Raw genomic sequence first — 21,797 nt, forward strand, 5'->3', positions numbered from 1 at the left:
GAATACACAGCGGAACCAACGGGCCCACTGATTGGCTCCGATAGAGAGATTGGTACCCAATGCGTCCAACCAGACTGCGTGCTAATGCCTCTCACAGGTGCAAACCCCACCTATGACCAGGCAGAACCTTGATACAGCCCTCCAAACTGATGCCAAAGTATAATTTCACACAATTAACCCCGAAACTCAACTACAGTTTTGGGCAAAAACAAAATTTACATACATAGTGGGTACTCATCAGGAGTACCAGTGCTACACTTATTAACAGGGTTCACCCGTCACCTCTATATACTGATGGGGATGATCAATACAAAAAGAAAGGGAGGGGGGGCATGGGTATAGGGGAAACTGTTGAAGCACAAGAGCCACAAAGAAAAAAACCTTTGCCAGACAAGACAATGCTTACTCATTCTCCCTATCTCCAGTGCTGCTCATACATCCTATGTGGTCTAGCTCTGTTGTTCTTCTTCCAGGTTCATTCTACCTAAAAATTATTACCCATGAAGTGATTACAGGATGCTGAGATGTGTAAAAGAATGAAAAGAAAAGAAACGGTATTTTGTATGCTACGCAGTCCTACACAGAAGCATTCCCAGCTGCACAAGATGAATGCTGACAGACACCTAGCATGTAGGTTACATTCTTATATTTAATGCAATGGTGCCTTTTAGAATACATGTTGCTTTTTGGACATGCATTAGTTGGATGCTGGCCCAATAATACACTCGATTTTGTATTTTTTTTTTTTTAAATAGATAGTTATACACATAAACATAATCTTCCTTAATCGATTACATATTTTCTTAGGGACGTAAATCATATTGCCTTGTTTTAGGCTTCATGTACACTGCTGCTGGTAAACGGACGTTTAGGAGCAGTTGGGCGCTTTTTCCAGTTGTTCCTGAACTGTATCTTATCAGTACATGTACACAGGGTCGTTTATAGTTGTTTCTAAGCAGTTGGGTTTATAAGCATTTTTTGGAAAGCAAAAAAATGCATTCAAGATGGATGTTCAGAGGCATTTGAAATGCCTGCAACTATTTGTAAACGCGTTAACTCGAAATTTGTTTACAGGCGTTTTTAATTTTTGACTATTTTGAAAAACAAAAAACGCTTCTGAATGCAAACGCGGGTAAACGCAACATGTAAAAGTGTCAAAACTGACTTTTTAAACGTTGGTTACTATCTTCAAGTTAAATTGTTCAGAAGAGGTTATAAAATGTCCCGTATACATTAAGCCTAACAAGTTGTTGTGAATATAAGCAATCAATTACATAATGTTATAGTACTGTAGAAATCAATGTACTGGAAGCCAAAGCAATGAGCAATTCCTGATTGTATCTCATGAGGGTTTAATGTGCATGAACATGTTGAATTCTATTAAATGGATATCTGGCATCTGTTTTCCATTTCATGTAGTGGTACTAAAACATGGCTATAGGAAATGGACATTTGTTTGTAGGAACTTTTACAGGTATATCTATACATACTTAATTATTCTCCCTGGAGGTTAGCAATTCTCAGTGCAAATTTATTATGACAGAGGAATTATTTTTTTTTTTAAAACACACTCAAACTGTATAGTATCTTTTACAAACAAAGTATACTTTGGTTTCTTAGCCTGTTGTAGAACCAAAATTCTGCTTTAAATTCCTATTTTTTTTTAAATCTTTCTCCTACACCTTTTCAAATGAGTTTATTTTAAGATATTGGTATTTTGAGAAGATCTTCAATTTGCCATTTTTTGAATAATAGATTTTAAAGGTATGTGTATTTTATTTACTATTTGGCACTTTAATTAATAATACATTTTCAAAGGTATGCATATTTTATTTACTATTCAGCATTTTTTTTTAATAATACATTTTCAAAGGTATGTGCATTTTATTTTGTATTCACTTTTTTGTGTATGAGTACCAATAAAGGGGGGGGGCAATATCTTGGGGTCTCCTTATTTAATAGGGGGCGCTCAGATTCTGATAATCCCCACCACCACCACAAGTCCCTCATCCTCCATCAGCATAAGAGCAATGTACCCTTGTGACCTTGTATGGTTTGCTGGTTTGGAAGGGAACATCCCTTTTCTGGCCATCTAGAATGCATGAATGGATAAGGGTCTGGTATAGATTCTGGGGGGACCCCATGTTATATTTCATATAAAAAAATTAATAAACAAAATGTTGTGGGTCGCATAAAATCCATACCTGGTCCTTATCCTAGATAGTGGTCTGGTAAGAATGGGCACTACATGCAGAAAAAAAACAAAAGGCATGAGGGTCCCTAAAAATCCATACCAGTCCCTTATACAACAAGGGTGACCCCAATGCAAAAAAAAAGGAATGGGGCTCCCCTCAAAATCCATACCAGACTTATATACAGGAATGCAGCCTGTCTGGTCAGGTAAGGGATTAAGTGTATGACCCCTCCTCCTGAATCATTTTAGGCCAAGCGCCCTCAATACGGGAAGAGTAACTTGCCTGGTGGCCACCCCAGCAAGGCACTTTGTTCCTATGTTGATGGGGAGGAGTGCCTCTCCCCACATCCCTGGCCCAGGGATGTGCGGGTATGTTACTTGTTGTGGGGGCCTTGTTATTTATTAGCTTATTAAAAAAAAAAAAAAATAGTAATGTTGGTCCATCATCAGGAAGAATGCCAACCTGCCTATACAAACACATTGACAATCTTTTCCTGCTGGACTCTTGCCATAAATGGCAGCTCCCCAGCAGGTAGCTAAATGTCAACAAGCTGGGTGGGGATGCTGGCTGATGTCATTGCCCAAAATATGGTCAGGACCATTCTGGGATGTCTGCTGACTTGTATATACTTTAAAACAAGCTGCCAGGTAAGGGGCCAGAAGCTGTCACTTAGGGACTGCATTAATACTGTCACTAAATTAAAGACTTCCAGCTGCAGTAGCCAAAGGTTTGGGTAGGCAGGTGAAATACCCAAATCTGGCAATTACATTTTCCCATGTGATGAACTGAGAACAACTCTGACTTAGGTAGAACTCATGGTCAACCTGAACCCGAAGCTCATCCCTAATCAACAACAACTTCAGTTACTATTTAGCTTCTATCCAACCCCTCAAAGTTTTTAATGTTTTTGTCTTTTTTCGCACAAGTTTTCGTTTTTACTTTCAGTTTGGTTTAAAAAAAAGTAGGGTTGGGGTTTAGTGTTTTAGCCCTTGTACACACGGTCGGAGATTCCGTCGGAATGTTTCCTATAGGAGCGTTTTGTCGGATATTCCGACTGTGTGTGCTTTGCATCGGACTGTTTCCGTCGGAATATCCATCGGACCAACTTTTCCAACTTGCCAGAAATATTTTCCGACAAAATTCTCCGATCGGACATACTCAAATCATGTGTAGCCTACTCCGACGTACAAAGTCCTACGCATGCTCAGATCAAATTCCTAGACCAAAGCTATTGGCTACTAGCCTGAACATAATCCCGTTGTAATGAAATAACGTCATCACATTATGTACAATCGGATTTTCCGACAACTTAGTCCGACCGTGTGTATGCAACATCACTTCCGGACCTGGTCCGGAATTAATCCGTCGGAGTAACTCCGACGGATTTTGTTGTCGGAATCTCCGACCGTGTGTACAACTTAGAGTTGGAGTTTGGGATTTTGTGTTTTAGGGTTGGAATTTTGTGCTTTAGGTTTTGTTTTTCTAAAGTGTTACTAAACCGAGGACCCTACATTTACTATATCTGGTCTGCCACAGTACACAGAACATGGAAATGCAATTATTTTAGTAAAAACTAATTACTAAATACCTTTTCTCATCAGCAGGATGAAACAGTCTTATGACCTCTATCAGTGCCTGATTAAAGCTTGTAGGAGGAGTTTCATACTGCGCTGGCTGTCCTATCAGGGTGCAGGACCCCTGACCCTCTGTTTGGACATTGCTGATTGGCCCTGTGCTGATCACATGCACTTTCCCAAGAAAACAAAAACTCTCTAGCAATACATACCAAACCAAGCACGTGCATACTGACTCCTCTAACTCTGTCTTATCCAGACATGTGTTGGGGGCAATGTAAGAAGGAGAAGGTCTATGGATACAGGATCAAACAGTCTTTTTACACAATGCAAAGGATTAACTCCTTAGGTTCCACAGTAAGTATAATAAGCATGCTTTACTGCATATACAGACTGATTTTACTGTTGTGGGTTTAGTAACACTTTAAAGGGGGTACAGTATATATTTTATTATTATAATTTTGCTAGGTTTGCTAGAGTTTATTTTGGGGTCAGCAGTATGAACTTGTTTCCAGCACAGACAGAGCTGTTCTTTGTTTGCAACACATCGACTCATGCTTGTACAGCATAGTATAGTGCACCAAATAGTATAGTGCACCATATTGTCACATCTGATAATAAAGTTAGACAACTACCTGTAATTATAATTTTAGGCAGGGCTAAAGGCATTGGAAGAGGTTCTGCACACACAACCAAGTGTATTATCTCAAGCATAATTTATTATTAAAAGTATAAAAACATACTCACAATCCCACCCCATAATAGTGTTTTGGACCTCTAGGACCAGGATGACCAATATGGAAGACCTAGCAACACCGTATGACACAATGTAAGAGTACTAACATGTTTCAAGGGATATACCCTCTTCCTAAGCTCTGAACTTACTTTAGAATCACAGTTTTACCCTATCTGAACAGGGGCACCATACTAATTTGATAGGCTAACAAGCCTCCTTGTTTTTAAGACCATTTGTCATGTCCAGTAACACCTCATTGCTGAGGTGTTCTCTGCTTTTCACTTTTTTCATGATGCTTTTAGTCAGTTTTTACAAGCACAGTGGATGGGCTTGTCTGCAGTCAGCAGTCAAAGACAGTAGCTAAACCACATTATTACAGACTACGTGGGATCTAGGACGAGGACCCTCATAGACTATTGGCTGTCCAGGCTGTCCACTAGCCAGGGTTAGCATGGTACACACTGGAGTGTCTGATTTTCCCTACAGCCCACGTGCTGTCTGAGTGGATCTTCAGCCCAGCAGGTGGTTTTGTGACAGCGAGATACACCTACCTATCCTCCGACACCATTGATCTGCTCACTTTCATAAAAAAGGACTAGTCATGGATCAGCAATGATTACAGACTATGCAATGCTACCACTACTGTGTCTTGTAATCTGAGCCCCTAAATTTTTTTTTACTTCATTACCTGCCACCTCTCCTGGACTGCCACCATTAACAGCTTCTTCTATCTTTTCTGGTCTGACACCATTTACAGCCCCTGCAACCTCTGATGGCCTGCCACCATTATTAGCTCCTACAGCCTTTCCTGCTCTATTATGGTGCTCTGTTACCTGAAAGGTGCCACACAATGTTTGCCTCAGCTGCAAATTTTCTAATGTTTGCTGCAGGGTAAATCATGCTCTGTGTCACTTAGTTTGCAGCATGTTCCAGTTCGCTGGCACTCAAAAATATTTGTAGCTATAGTATTTCTGAAATAATATAGTTTAATGTTTATTTCAAGATAAAAACTGCCTCATTTCTACCTCTTAAATAGCAGCATAATCAAGCTGCAATGATAGTCACTTATTTTGATAAAACCTGCCTTATCTCTCACTTTGAAACTGCACCCTTGGAAAGCTGCTTACATACAGTAGTGTGCATTGAAGGGGCACAACTCCTTTGGTTGTTGTCTCTGAAATACTACACTCTAATTTGTATTTCAATTTTATTCCTCATGTATCTTTCTCTCTCTGTCTAGCTCTCTCTCTCTGTCTAGCTCTCTCTCTCTTGCTCTCTATCTCTCTCTTTCTCTCTAAATCTCTATATCTCGCTCTCTCTCAGTTACTTGCTCAGTAAATCATGAAATAAAATTCTGCTCTAGTTCCCCCCCCCCCCCCCCCCAATAAGAGCCACATATCTGAAAGCCTTGGCGTTAAGTCACATTACCTCTGCTGGAGGGCAAGATCAACCTGATGATCCTCTTTAGCATTGATCACAGGACTAAATACCTATGCTTTCTGACATGTGTCTAGTGCTGGAGCAAAACTGCTACAAGATTTTCCAATGAAAGTTAAATATTTTAGCTCATCTATTACTTTTTATTTATCCATCCTGGCAAGATTGTCAACTCAGCTTTATGTTAATATTTGGGTATAAGTCCATTTTAAAGGTCAAATTATACTTTAAAGCCACCTTACCAGGGTGTGGATAAATTAAAACATTACAAAATAAACCACAGCATTCATACAAATTCTGATGATTCACCATTTGCAGCTGAAGTCAATTTATTTTGTGGCGTATTTATTATATAAGCCTGTATCACATTACGAGTCTGAATCACGGCATCTTGAGTTGAGGCTGAGAATCTTGGCTTGACCTGCTCCTGCGGTTCAGCACTATATACTGCATGCACTCTCTTATAGTGGTTGAGATGGTAACTTCTAGGGATTGATCACTCCAGTCCAAGCACTGAAAATACATTTCACAACCTGTACTCAAAGCAAATTCATTCAGTGCCAAGCAAGACAAGTCATGTTTTATTGATTTTATTTTCTTTTTAAATTTAAGCTGCAAATCTCTCGTTTCTCTTAAAAGCTTCAAACTTTGAGTTTCTCTGAAAAGTATTACGAGTTTTCTTTCACTTTCATCCATCTGTCAAAATATTACCGGCTGGGAATGTAATTTCCTGCAGTTTTGACTTCAAACAAATAAGTCTTTCTGTAGAAATGTCTTTAAGTTAAAATGTACACAGTGAAAACGGCTTATAGATGGGAGTTTTGTATCTTTTGCACACTAGTATTTATAGGTGCCTATTTAAATAGGCACAGCATGTTGAATCTGTACGTGTGTTATGTCCTTTTCATAAAGAGAGGATTGTTCCATTTTATACACCTTATTATAGAACACTGCTGGTTACTAATTTGGACACACTGAAAGTTTATTTAAATTGTTTTCATAAGCGTTCAAAATTTTTTAGTAATATCAATCTGCTAACCCTTTCGCTAAGATTGCTGTAGCAATTTCGAATATACTGCACGAAGGGGCAAATTTGCCTCTTGTAGCTAACCATCCACTCAAACAATAATAATAATAATTATTATTATTATTATTATTATTATTATTAATAATTAAGTAAATAAAGTGGAACGAATCTGTATATGAGCACCTCAAACTGAAAGCTCTATTTAAAGCTCGCTGACCAGCCCACGTGTATATATACTGCAGGGCGGCAGCTCCTACATGCGAAATTGCATACTTGTACGTAGTCGCTTCTTCCAGGGATTGCGGCATGCACGCATACTGATGACGACCAGCTCCCACTGTGATTTGAGTGGGGGCCAAGCAGCGAGAGCCAATCATGTCTGCCAGGACCCGCCAATCATTCCAGACAGAGGCAGAACAGCGGTCTGCCTATGTAAACAAGGCAGATCGTCGTTCTGTGACAAGGGAAGACAGATATCCTGTGTTTCTGTTAAGCAGGACACAGATCTCTGTCTTCCCACCATACAAGCAACTCCCACACAGTTAGAACACACTCCCTAGAGATACATTTAACCCTTTGATCGCCCCTGAAGTTAACCCCTCCCCTGCCATTGTCATTAGTACAGTGACAGTGCATATTTTTTTAGCACTGATCACTGTATTGGTACCAATGGTCCCCAAAAAGCGTCACTTAGTGTTACAAATAATTGTAAACAAATTGTTACACTTCAATTTGCAAAAAAAAAAAACTGGGGAAAGAGCTGCTTGACTTTTTAAAATTTTCCATAAAACAAGCAAATAGGAATAAGAAGTCTAAGCCCCTGTACACACGGTCGGAGATTCTGCCAACCAAATCCATCTGATTTTGTCCGTCAGATTTAGTCTGACGGATTGTGTCCGAAACTGTTGCATACACACGGTCGGACTAAGTTGTCAAAAAATCCGATCTTTCAGAACGTGATGACGTAATTTCGTTACGATGGGACTACATTCAGGCTAGTAGCCAATAGCTTTGATGTAGGAATTTGATCTGAGCATGCGTGGCACTTGGTCCGATAAAAATTCTCTACACATGATCGGATTACGTCCGACCGGCCCAGTTGGTCGGGAAATATTTCCAACATGTTGGAAAATTGGGTCCGACGGAGATTCGGACGGAATCAGTCCGATGCATACCACACACAGTCGGATTATCTGACGACACGGTCCGATAAGACGCATTCCGACGGATTCTCCAACCGTGTGTACGCGGCATAAAATGCATTCAAGCTCCCCCACATAATTATTTAGCAAAGTATTTTGAAATTATACAATAGTCATGAAATTATTTAGAATTGTGTATGGGGAGAAACCAAAAAAAGTAATTACATAATGTTTAGCAGAAGAGATCATTTGCACTCCAAATTGTAAAACATGACCGACCCTCTTTATATACAAGTTCTCTACCCCCTGCAATATTTTGTTTGTGTTTGTTTATATGCATAGTAAATTGTATAGGCATATTTTGGGTTGTATATAGAATATATCTTGTGTGTGTACTTAGTATAAAAGTGCAAAGCATAGAAAGCCTTCTTTGGGTTTGTGGTTATAATGATTGATATGAACATGGAACATTCCATTTTAAACATGTGTAATTATGTAAATAAAGACTAAATTACTACAATGGTTTGTGGAAGAGACTTTGCCAATAAGAGGAAGATGATACGAGAGTTCTTCTGAATGTTGTAGTATGCAAACTCATCACTGCGTTAATGATTTTTGCATCATCCTGGAATGTGCAAAGTCAGGGGGAAGCTTTCTGTTCTTCTTAGGATGGGCAACATGAAGTTACAGACATGAAAATGTCTTGTGTGATCCTAGCCTAGCAATAAGTATATAAGGGTTGATCGGTGCAAAAAACACCCACTGGCACTTTCAAGGCCTATACAGTGTTTAAGGTGATCTGCACTGAGTAGTTGGGCGATACAACTTTAACAGCGCCTATTTATTTTATCCAAATGTTTTCTGTTGTATTATGGATAGAATAAACAATTCATAGGTGCTTAATTTTTTTCCCTGCCTGTGTACTCCCAGGGAGATTGTTATTCACCTTCTGTCCCAGAGGCACAACAGGAAGTTTCAGCAATTTTTTTCGAAATGAAGAGAATTCTCTTCTTAGTCAGTTGTCTCTGGAGGCGGTGTCTCCATTGGAGGACCTCACCTTACCTACTGTTCTGGGGGCAACTTTAAAGCGATAGTAAACTGCTGAAAATAAATAAATAATAAATAAAACCTGAAAGACAGTGGCATAATGTGCTAGTAAGCATCGCATACTAGCACATTATGAAACACTTACCTTAGAACAAAGCCCTTCCGCCCGGTCACTTCTGAGAGGGCTGATATGTTCCCCTGGCCTTTCTTCCAGATTTGCAGGCTCTGGCAATGTGAGGGGCCAGAGCCACGATGATACGCATTCCTGAGCGTGAGCCCTCTATTCAGGCAAGAAGCTTTTAAGGCCCAGCACGGTATGCACGTTTAGGAGAAATTTATTTTACCTACAGGTAAGCCTTATTATAGGCTTAAGTGTATGTAAACAAACAAACAAAAAAAAAACAATGCTGGGTTTACAACCACTTTAAAATGTTGGATTTCCCCCAATTTCTTTCCCAGTGACAATGGTCACCATTACAAATAGAGGATTTAGTCTTCCCGGAGTGGACACAAAAACAAGAACAAATACCCTCCCCCATTCTATCCAAAGATTTTAAAAAAAAAAATTCCTAGAGATAAGCATTCATTTGTGTCTATTTTAACTGTCTGAAGTTCATCTTTTATTTTATCCCTCCTTATCCAAAATGTTAGGCTTTAAATGTCATTTTAACTGACAGGAGTTTGGCTTTAGTTAATTAGGTGCCAGTGTAAATTAAGATAACGCATCATTGCATATTCTGTGCATATATTGAAGGGGTGAATTTAAGGGTATAAATTAATAAATTAATAAATCCAAAAAAGGAGTCAGTTTTTAGTTATCCTTCCAATGTTTGTTATTTAATCTGATATTTTTTTTACCATTTTTGGAAAATTAAAATATTTTTTTTTATGTTATCTACAAAAAACAAATAAATTATATGGTTTAAAAGATGTGTAGTGGAAAAGCCCCCTTAAGTAAACATGAGTGCTTTATCTATTAGTCAGCTCAAGTACCCCGTGAGCCAAATTATGTGCAGAAATGTCATATACAATAAACAACAATAATTAAAGGATGTAACAGACTATTAGGGCTAAATGTAGAATTAAATATTATGCTTCTGTGAGTGCTGTGAAGTTCCATTAGGAAAAATGTATATTTGCCCTCTATATCGCTCAGTCAAGTGAAAACATACAGTATTTTGAAACGCTAAGTGATCTTTGAAGGAGCACTAAACCTACATCAAATATAAAAAAGACATTATGTGAGAGAGCTACTGGAAACTTCCAGCTTCTGTATGTACTGTATATAAAGCTATCTATGTCTGTACTGAAATTGAGGTACATTGTCTTTAAAACATTTCCATACCCCTTGAAATTTTCCACATTTGGTCAGGTTACAGCCAAAAACGTAAATGTATTTTATTGGGATTTTATGTGATAGATCAACACAAAGTGGCACAAAATTGTGAAGTGGAAGGAAAATGATAAATGGTGTTCAACATTTTATATGAATAAATATGTGAAAAGTGTGTTGTGCATTTGTATTCAGCGCCCTTTACTCTGATACCCCAAACTCAAATCTAGTGGAATCAATTGCTTTCAGAAGTCACCTAATTAGTAAACAGAGTCCACCTGTGTGTAATTTAATCTCAATATAAATACAGCTATTGTGAAACCCTCAGAGGTTTGTTAGAGAACCTTAGTGAACAAAGAGCATTATGCAGGCCAAGGAACACACCAGACAGGTCAGGGATATTGTGGATATTGTGGCTTAGGTTAGAAAAAAAAATCCCAAGCTTTGAACATCTCACAGAACACTGTTCAATCCATCATCCAAAAATGGAAAGTGTATGGCACAACTGCAAACCTACCAAGACATGACAGTCCACCTAAACTGACAGGCAAGGCAGGGAAAGCATTAATCAGAGAAGCAGCAAAGAGGCCCATGGTAACTCTGGAGGAGCTGCAGAGATCCACAGCTCAGGTGGGAGAATCTGTCCACAGGACAACTATTAGTTGTGCACTCCAAAAATCTGGTCTTTATGAAAGAGTAGCAAGAAGAAAGCCATAGTTGAAAGAAAGCCATAAAAAATCCCATTTGCAGTTTGCGAGAAGCCATATGGGGGACACAGCAAATGTGGAAGAAGGTGGTGGTGGCAGCATCATGTTGTGGGGGTGCTTTTCTTCAGCAGGGACAGGGAAGCTGGTCAGAGTTGATGGGAAGAGGGATGGAGCCAAATACTGGGCAATCATAGAAGAAAAGTCAGCAAGAGTCAGCAAGAGATTTGAGACTGGGGCGGAGGGTCACCGCCCAGCAGGACAAGAACCCTAAACATACAGCCAGAACTACAGTAGAATGGTTTAGATCAAAGCATATTCATGTGTTAGAATGGCCCAGTCAAAGTCTAGACCTAAATCAAATTTAGAATTTGTGGCAACACTTGAAAATTGCTGTTCACAGATGCTCTCCAGTCTGGGGGGGGGGGGGGGACCTTGGGCCTGGGCGTGGTACTTGGCTCAGTAGCCACATCAATAGCTAGCACCAAGAACTATCATATTTTCTGCTACACTATAGGGGCCCGTGATCCCTGCCTGCAAAGGGCATTTTCTAAGGCCTGGCTGAGCCAGTGTCAGGCCTATCTATCTGTACTAGCTGGTCCAGAAAGTGCAAGCAAGTGATGTTCTGAAGGTATTGAGGAGAGATAGTCTGCAAGCAGGTGAAGCACTGGAGTGATGTGCTGGATTTGTATATGCCAGAGTCGCTAGTTTATGCTTCTGTTCACCCGGCGGCGTACTGTGACGCTATCATGCTTGCTGATGCCAGCTGTCGGTGAGGCTTCATCCTGTTTGAATGCTTTTTATTGTCCTGGGTCATGTGAGTACCTTGTGGTGTTTTTAACAATAAACGTGTACTAGCAGTATTTATACTATATGCGGCCTATATTCCTTTTCCTCTATGGCGGCTGTCTGAGTTGGATCCAAAGTGGTGGCATTGGTATTTTGGAATATCAAAAGTTAAAACCCAGTGGACCATACTGGTTTCCTTTTTTTGTCATGTGTGTTTGATCTCTGTAAATGGAGATCGCAACCATCTGGTAAGAGGCTTGATTTCAGTGGAGAGCACTTGCATGGTGGAATTCCTTAACAATTCACATGGCTTGCCACCGGGTGAAATATATAATTTTCTCGAGGAGAATTAGATACACCTTCATTACGCTATTTATGTATTTATTGGTATTGGTGCATGGACCTATTTCCATATTGAACTCTATAGACTCAATTCACTGTTTGATTGTACATTGATATACAGTATGTTTAACATTTTTTTTCTTGCATAGTAACCAGAAGCACACTATTATGTATATATATTCAAAGGGCAAATGCAGCATATTTTTTGCATCAGTTTAAAATGCTTTTGAGGTCATTCAGAATTTATTGCAGGGGCAGCTGCCCTGCAGTTGACTTGCATTTGACCTGCTTCTGCTGGTTTTGCATTTCCCTAGACTTGTATGAAGCCTAGAGAAGACGTTCTGAGGCAAACAATACCCTGTCAACACTGGCTCTAAAATAAGATTTTTTCATTATTTTCTTTGTTAATTAATGTGTGTGAACCAAACCAATTTTAACAAGTTCATCTTTCCTTTTATATGATAGCATTCCTAGGCTTGTTCAATTATGTAGTGAAAAGAGCAATGATGAGGTTCTAAGTGCAGAAACCCATAATAACTTATTGGATGTAATCTTTTTAGAGCAACACGAACAATGAAAGTGGATTGCTAATTGCTTGCTTTTGGTTATTGGAGTTGGCACACTGAGTTTTACTTTATCACTGTCTTATTATTGCCCATGGGACTGAACACTGAAAAAGAATGTTGTTTTAATGTTAGTTATATAAGCATATAAAAACCAGAAAGCTTGATTTCTACATAAATGTCAGATAACACTGGAAAACCAATTTGAAGCACAAAGAAACATTTCTACTTAGTCATTCTTGCATTTTTCATTGCTCTAGTTCTTGGAATAGCTTGTACATCCTCCCACAATGTCACGCACTCAGTGCATTATCTATCATTTTCAGATTTGATTTCATGTTTTTTGGGGAAATTTTATTCCACACCATGTAAGTGTTCAGCAAATTGTAAGAGAAGGGTAGAAAAGTACAGCTCGACTCCAAAACACTAAATTGGATAATGGTAATAATATACATCTACTTGAGATCGTGCATTCATTTATGGAAAATATATTATAAGAGACACTTTGATCTTTAAAATAAACCATTTACTTTTAAATCAAAAACTGTAAAATGTGTTGCATAGTGCAAGATAAGCTTTCATTTTGATGTATGTCTACAAGCAGTGTAACCACAGTTTAGCTTGTAGCTCAGCCCCCTTATGACCAAGGCTGAAAATACTGGGACTAGTGCTAGTTGTATAGTCCAGTGTTTCTCAAGCTTTTTTATTTTATTTATACGAGTACTTATATAGCACTATCAATTTATGCAGTGCTTAACACATATACACTATATTGCCAAAAGTATTTGGATGCTCCCAAATCAATAGATTCAGGTGTTCCAATAACCCCCATGGCCACAGGTGTATAAAATCAAGTACCTAGGCATGCAGACTGCTTCTACAAACATGTGTGAAAGAATGGGTTGCTCTCAGGAGCTCAGTGAATTCAAGCATGGCACCTTGATAGGTTTCCACCTGTGCAATAAGTCATGAAATTTCCTTGCTACAAAAAATTCCACGTTCAACTGTTAGGCCGCGTACACACGGGCGGATTGTATGGCCTACTTAGTCCGTCATACAATCCGACGGACAGTCCGTCCTACTTTCGAATGAATGGACTTGACCACACACGGATGCACAAACAGTCCGTCGAAAGCTTGCGCGATGACGTGTACAGCACGTACGGCGGGACTAGAAATAGGACGTCGAATACACAGCAATGCAACCTTCCGCCGTGTAAATCCTTTCTGAGCATGCGCCATTCTTAGTCCGTTCAACTAGCCTACTCACGAGCGGATTGTCCGCTGAAACGAAAGTATGACGGACAGTATTACAGAAATTCCGAAATACTTAGTACGCCAGACTGCACACTGAAAAAGTCCGCTGAAGCCCACACACACGAGCGGACTGTCCGCTGAAATGTGTTTCGACGGACTAAGTTGGCCATACAGTCTGCCCGTGTGTACGCGGCTTTAGAGGTATTCTAACAAAGTGGAAGCAACTGGGAACAAAAGCAACTCAGAGAAAGAACAGAACATATGCAGGGGCTCGCTGGGACCTGTAGTCCACCGATGCAGCACTGATTCATCTGGACACCCAGGAACATGGACATCTCCATTTGAGTTTTACCAAATTAAACTTTTCCCAAAGAGATTAATCTATGCAGGTATGCTGGAGCAGTCATGGTTAAGTGTAGTTAGAACATTTATACATGTTGTGCCAAGTTTTCAGTAAAAGTTGTTTCAACTGCCTTGAGCCTGGTCAGAAGTTATTCAAGGTCTGCATGTTGAGTCTTGGTGCATTCCTAAATAACAAACAAATGGCTACCACTCCAGCCTGTAACTGTGGTGGTTGCAGAAAGGAGCACATGGAAATGTGATGCATGTCAAAAAGCAACAAAGAAAAATTCCCAGCTCACTTACAAGCTAGCCTGCAACAAACCGTCTAAAGCCGCGTACACACAGGCGGACTGTCTGTCCAACTTAGTCCGTCGAAACACATTTCAGCGGACAGTCCGCTCGTGTGTGGGCTTCAGCGGACTTTTTCAGCGTGCAGTCTGGCGGACTAAGTATTTCGGAATTTCCGTAATATTGTCCGCCCAACTTTGGTTTCAGCGGACAGTCCGTTCGTGAGTAGGCTAGTTCGACGGACTAAGTATGGCGCATGCTCAGAAAGGATTTACACGGCGAAAGGTTGCATTGCTGTGTATTGGACTTCCTATTTCTAGTCCCGTCGTACGTGCTGTACACGTCATCGCGCAAGCTTTCGACGGACTGTTGTTCATCCGTGTGTGGTCAAGTCCGTTCATTCGAAAGTAGGACGGACTGTCCGTCGGATTGTCTGACGGACTAAGTTTGCCAGACAGTTCGCCCGTGTGTACGCGGCTTAATAGTTCACATTAAAACCAGGGGTTTTGTTTGCACACATTTGCAAATATATGCATAAGCTGCAGGGCCACTGGGTCTGTAAACACCACTACAAAAGGTTCACTTGTAGTACTAAAAAGAGGAGGTAGTTGCCATGGGTAACCAAAAGTAAGAATAGTTACAGTAGCCAGTCGATTGACGTAGTACCTGGTTAGGTGACAGGGGGTAGCAAGGGGGTAGCAAAGAGGTCAATGCTCTGACTCCTTCCCAAGCTGTCCTTCTCTGGTCACTGTCAGCAGACTATCGTCATAGAGATTTAAAGAGGAAGTAAACCCTGAAGGGTTTTACTTCCTCTTTCGTTCCCTGCAAAGTAAAAGCATAATGGGCTAGTATGCAGTGCATACTAGCCCATTATGTGGCACTTACCTCCATTCGAAACCCCGAGCTGTCACCTCTGGTGGAGGCGTCCATCATCTGCCCTCTTCCTTTTCGGGGCCACGGACTCCGGCTCTATGACTGCATGCGCGAGGGAGCTGTCAGTCACGGCACATACGAGTGAAAGAAATGGCACGGAGGTCCGTTTCTTCACAGCGCATGCGTCGATGACATAATCGGTGCACTACAAGGTAAATATCTCCTAAACGGTGCACGTTTAGGAGATTTTTCTACTACCTATAGGTAAGCCAAATTCTAGGATTACCTATACGTAAAAGTGACGCAGGAGGGTTTACAACCACTTTAAGATTGGATTACTAGGTACGGGAAGGAGAGAGTTAACATAGGACATGCATGAGACCTGTGCTATCATGTGTGTCTGGCAGGGTTTCATTCTGTTACTGGGAGTCTGGCAACGGAGGTATGCTGGACCGGTGGAGTGGGCAATGGCTCTGCAGGTCCCTCAGAATGCAACATATACAACCGTTACAAGTGTGTAGTAACATGAGACAAAACATCTTATTGGTGAACTTTGCACATTATTACTGCACACAAGTGTCTCATCTCTAAGTCGGGGACTGCCTTAAAAGGATTGTAAAGGCAGAAGGTTTTTTTTAAATCTTAATGCATTCTATGCATTAAGATAAAAAGCCTTCTGTATGCAGCAGCCCTCCTCAGCCCCTCTAATACTTACGTGAGCCCATCTAGATCTAGCGATATTGCAGGATGGCCTCAGCTGCCTGGGACTCCCCTCCTCATTGGCTGAGACAGCAGCAGGAGCCAATGTCATTCAGCCAACGAGGAAAGCAAGAGGGCGGGAGCAGGCTGCAGCTCCGTCTCTGAATGGACACAGGGAGCTGTGACTCAACTCGGGTGCCCCCATAGCATGCTGCTTGTTGTGGGGGCACTCAACAGGAGGGAGGGGCCAGGAGCACAGAAGCGGGACCTGGGAAGAGGAGGATCTGGGCTGCTCTGTGCAAAACCACTGCAGAGAGGAGGTAAGTATAACATGTTTGTTATTTTTAACTAAAAAAAAAGAGGTTTTACAATCACTTTAATGTTTATTTTTATATGACTAAAGCCTCCGCCTGGTCCCGGGCATTGGTGAGTACTCTTTTGGAAGAGGTGTTACCCCACATGCACGGGCACAGTTAGGCCCCACCCACAATGGTGCAGCGCAGCCTTTACAATTATGCACAATCTTGAGGCACCCCATTCTAAAATATAAAAAATGAAACTAATAGTTTTACATAATGCAGCAACATCCACATATCGGTACATAGGACACCCTGTTAGATGTGATTTATTCTTCCAAAGCAACTACACCTTTGCACACTAGTATGGACTAGTATTTGGATGTTTTTCTTCTCCTTCAGTTTCTCCCCCTCTCTCAGCTAATGTGACCCCAGTGCTGATGTATAGTGACAGGGGAGGTGCAAACAAGGATGCTGTACAGATACCCAATGTCCTTCTTATCAACCAATGACGTGGTTGTTGGGATGCCAGCGGGTAGAATGTTGTAATGGTGAACGCTTGATCCACCTGCTGGCTTATATACAATTTTGGGGCAATATTTAGGCGTTTTGCTAAGGCACCTCTAAAAAAACCTGAAGGCATCCTGGCTGAAAAAGGCTGGTATAGTCTATAACAGGGGTGTCAAACTCAATTTCATCTTTGGCCACATCTGCATTATGGTTGCCCTCAAAGAGCCAGCTGCATCTGTAAGACTGGATGATCAGAGCACCCTCCGCTATATTACAGTGCACCCCCTTACCTCGTGTTAGTGCCAGGAAAAATCTGAGGATAAAGCTGGGAAGCAAAAAGTACATGGTCTGGAAGAGGACCACAGGAGGGCTGGATTCTACTGAATGCTGGGACCAGGGTAGGCGGAGACAAGGGCGTGCTGAGGCTGCACAGAGAGATGCAGGAGTTCTGCCCTCCTTTCTGCTGTTGACTGATGAGATGGAGGGGCAGAGAAAAGCCTCTCTGTGGCTGCACAGGATCTGTAGGAGCAGTTCTGTCCTCCTCTCTGCTATTGACTGTTGAGATGGGTGGGGGTCAGAGACGAGCCTTTCCGCAGCTGCACTGAAAAGCACAGGATTTAGTGGAGGAGTTCTGTCTTCCTCTCTGCTACCAACTTCTGAGAGACAAGGTGGGGGGGGGGACGGGGATGAAGGGGGTGTCGCAGGAGAGCTGGGAGGGCAACAGTCGGGTGGATCGAATTTGGCCTGCAAGTCATGTGTTTGACACATGTAGTCTATAGTTTAGGATGGTGGGGCCTTTTTAAAGTGTAGGTATAGCTCAAGCCTTTTTTTTTCTCTTTACATTTAGATACGTTTGGAAGGTTTGGAAACCCTGTCAAGTTTTTTACTGCTCTCTGTTTGGTCGCTAGGTAAATTTACCTTCCTGGTTACCATTATCACAGAGACAGTAAGTGAAAAGAAATACAAACATTAAGTTTGACAACAATTTTAAGAGGCACACTTTCTTCAGTGTGGAAAGATTTCTTCCCACTTCCTGTTGCATATCAAAGACAGGAAGTTAAGGGAAATCTCCCCAATGGAAATAGCAAATAGCAAAAAAAAAAAAAGGCCATGATTTTTATCCCCTTCTCTATCTAAAACAAACAAACAAGTAAAAAAACAAACAAAAAAACCTTGGGCTATAAGTATACTTCAATGACAATTTTGATAGTCTAGCATAAGTTTGGCAAAGCATGCCACAGAGAGAGAAGCTTGGGTATGTAAAGATCTAATTTCACTAGTAAAATTCATGCCATTTGCTATGAGGCTTAAAGAGGAACTGAACTCTGAAGTTGTGCCCAAACAAAATCCAGGCAGAGGGTAAAGGACTAGTCAGCAGCATTGCCTTGGGTTTCCATGCGGCTGATTTTTGTTTTCCCCGTTACTGACTTACAATGCCTAAGTGCCCGTTCACACTACCACGACTTGTCAGGCGACTTAGCCGCCTGACAAGTCGCGCTCCGTTCTGTACTATGGAACCGTTCTAATAGGAGCGACTCAAGTCGCTCCGACTTAGAAAAAGGTTCCTGTAGTATTTTCGGGGCGACTTCAGGCGACTTGCATTGACTTCTATACAGAAGTCATTTTGCAAGTCGCCGCTGAAGTCGTGTGCAGGTCGCGTCTGTGAGTCGCGCTGCAAGTCGCGTCGCCCCTGTGTGAACGGGCACTAACTCTGCACTGTGTCTATGTATGGAGATAGTTATCTTGTTAGAGGCAGGGCTTTGCTACCTCATGTCAGAGCCTCCAGCAAGGAGAACAGTGAGTAGCACAGTTTGTAACATCACAAAATCACACCCAATCTCCTGAGACTAGCAGTCAGAGGCAGCAGTGCCTTTGATCTCACACTTCAGATATAAGGCAGCAGGCACAGAAGTTCCTAGATACACTCACATACTAGATGACACACTGCTATTTTTCAGGAGAAATTCAAAAAAATATTTTTTAATTTTCTCTACTTAGGCACAACTAACATTTCTAAATGCTGCCTCTAATATAGAACATTTTACATTTCTGAGTTCATCTCTACTTTAATGTTATTAAAATAATAGGCCGCTTAGGCTTATACTCCATCTCAGCCACATAAGGCTCTTGAGAGTGCACTTCAAAGGCAGAACATGTTCCATGGCTCCTTACTGTCTGATCTGGTTAAGGAAGGTGTTGGTTCTTTTTGCTGAAAGAGAGAGGTTTCCCAGCATACCAAAACCCCTAATATGCTCATAAAATCTGTGTCTTGCATCCCACAATGGTAATAACTGATTTAGGAGATTTCCCACAGCTGCAATAATAATTAAAATCAACCACTTTATGATGATTGCTCTGGCTGTTATTAATATCTGATGTTATTCAGGAATATTAACAGCTAATGCACATGCATTTGGACCCTATGGTCATGGAATTAAATTAAATATCAAAACTAATAAGCATATTTTTATTTTTATGTGATGCTGCCATGGGCAGTTGTGCTTGTTTGATCTATGTTGCATGTATAAGCCTGCTTGGAGAAAATTGCATATCATAGGAATGACTGGTTCATCATCTCTAATAGGAAGGAGCCTAGAACTTCTCAGACTCTTCCACTGGCTGCTCAGTATTATAGAATATCATATTTGTGGCACTCACTCTAAGCTCTTTGTCTTCTGTAAGAACACCATATTTCCAACACATGGTTACATGTAACATGTGGTTAGCCTTCTTGCCTTGCAGCACTAGGGTTATTGATTCCAATCCCAACCAGGACACAACCTCATTGGTATTTGCATATTCTCTATGTGAATGCTTGTGTTTACTCACTCACTCCAAAGACATTCTGGTTACACAGTTACATAGTAGGTGAGGTTGAAAAAAGACACAAGTCCATCAAGTCCAACCTATGTGTGTGATTATATGTCAGTATTACATTGTATATCCCTGTATGTTGTGGTCGTTCGGGTGCTTATCTAATAGTTTCTTGAAACTATTAATGCTCCCCGCTGAGACCACCGCCTGTGGAATTCCACATCCGTGCCACTCTTACAGTAAAGAACCCTCTACTTGGTTTAAATCTCTTTTCTTCTAATTTTAATGAGTGGCCAAAAGTCTTGTTAAACTCAAATTTCATCAGAAACATTGGGAGGGCCCTAAAGGGACATTAAATACCAGGAGTGCACTACTTGCAGAATTTGCGGGTGCTTTACGTACACAGTCCCGAGTTCAGGGGGGTGTGCTGCATAGAGAGTGCTGAGTTCACCCTTTTTCCACAACTGCTCACCTCTGCATCTCCCATCCACATCTCACTTTCACCCCTCTTTAGCTCTGACCTCTGCATGCAACCTCTGCTCCTTCTTAAAAGGGTCACCATCTTCCTCATTTCTTATTTTTGTTGCTGTATTAAACTGAAGCACCCAGCCGGCTCTAGTACCTCCCTGCACACTGTAGGTGACACCTCCTCCCTCGCTTGGAGATCCTCTAGTGGGAGTGTCAGCATCCACAAAGGACCCCGTGCACTTGCATTTCCCTTGATCCCATCCTGCACTCTGCAGATCTGTTGGAGACAAGCTATCACTGGTCAACAAAGAAGCCAGACTTCTGTGTTTATAAGTGATAGTAGTGAGCAAGAAGCAGGAGGCCAGAGGTAGTGGAACTGAGTTCTACCAAGTTCCAGCTGAAAAAAAGCCCTGGTCATCAGTATGGTATTTGTATATTGAAATGATATCCTCTCTCAAGCATCTCTTCTCCATAGAGAAAAAGTTCAGTGCTCACAACTAATATCCTCCAGACCCTTTATTAGCTTTGTTGCCCTTCTTTGTATTCGGTCCATTTCCAGTATATCCTTCCTGAGGACTGGTACCCAGAACTGTACAGCATACTCCAGGTGTGACCGGACCAGAGTCTTGTAGAGCGGGAGAATTATTGCTTTATCTCTGGAGTTGATCCCTTTTTAATGCATGCCAATATTCTGTTTGCTTTGTTAGCTGTTAGCAGCAGCTTGGCATTGCATGCCATTGCTGAGCCTATCATCTACTAGGACCCCCAGGTCCTTTTCCATCTTAGATTCCCCCAGAAGTTTTGCCCCCATTGTATAGATTGCATTCCTATTTTTGCCACCTAAATGCATTATTTTACATTATTCTACATTGAACCTCATTTGCCATGTAGTTGCCCACCTCATTAAAGTGGTTGTAAACCCTTACAACCAACTTTGACCTACAGGTAAGCCTAGATTAAGGCTTACCTGTAGGTCCAAGAAATATCTCCTAAACCTATACTGTTTAGGAGATATTTACCCGAAGACAGCCATCGCTGTCTACGGCGCATGCGCACTGAGCAGGCCGCAGATCGCGGCAATATGCTGTGAGTGTCGGCTCCCGTGCGCATGTGCGGGAGTGACGTCACCGCTGCTCTTGCGAATCACAGCGCCGAAGCAGCGAGACCCGGAAGTCACTCTGGGATCCATGTCAGTGGCAGACATGAAGACGGAGGACCGCTTCGGGGGCTTCATTCTCAGGTAAGTTATTTATAATGAGCTAGTATGCTATGCATACTAGCTCATTATGCCTTTGCCTTACAGGGTGTGTTTTTTTTTTTTTTGGCTTTACTTCCTCTTTAATTTGTTCAGATCTTTTTGCA

This window comes from Lithobates pipiens, unplaced genomic scaffold (genome assembly GCF_037356315.1).
Source record: "Lithobates pipiens isolate NorthernLeopardFrog02 unplaced genomic scaffold, aLitPip1_a1.2 Scaffold_3, whole genome shotgun sequence".
Classification (NCBI taxonomy): domain Eukaryota; kingdom Metazoa; phylum Chordata; class Amphibia; order Anura; family Ranidae; genus Lithobates; species Lithobates pipiens.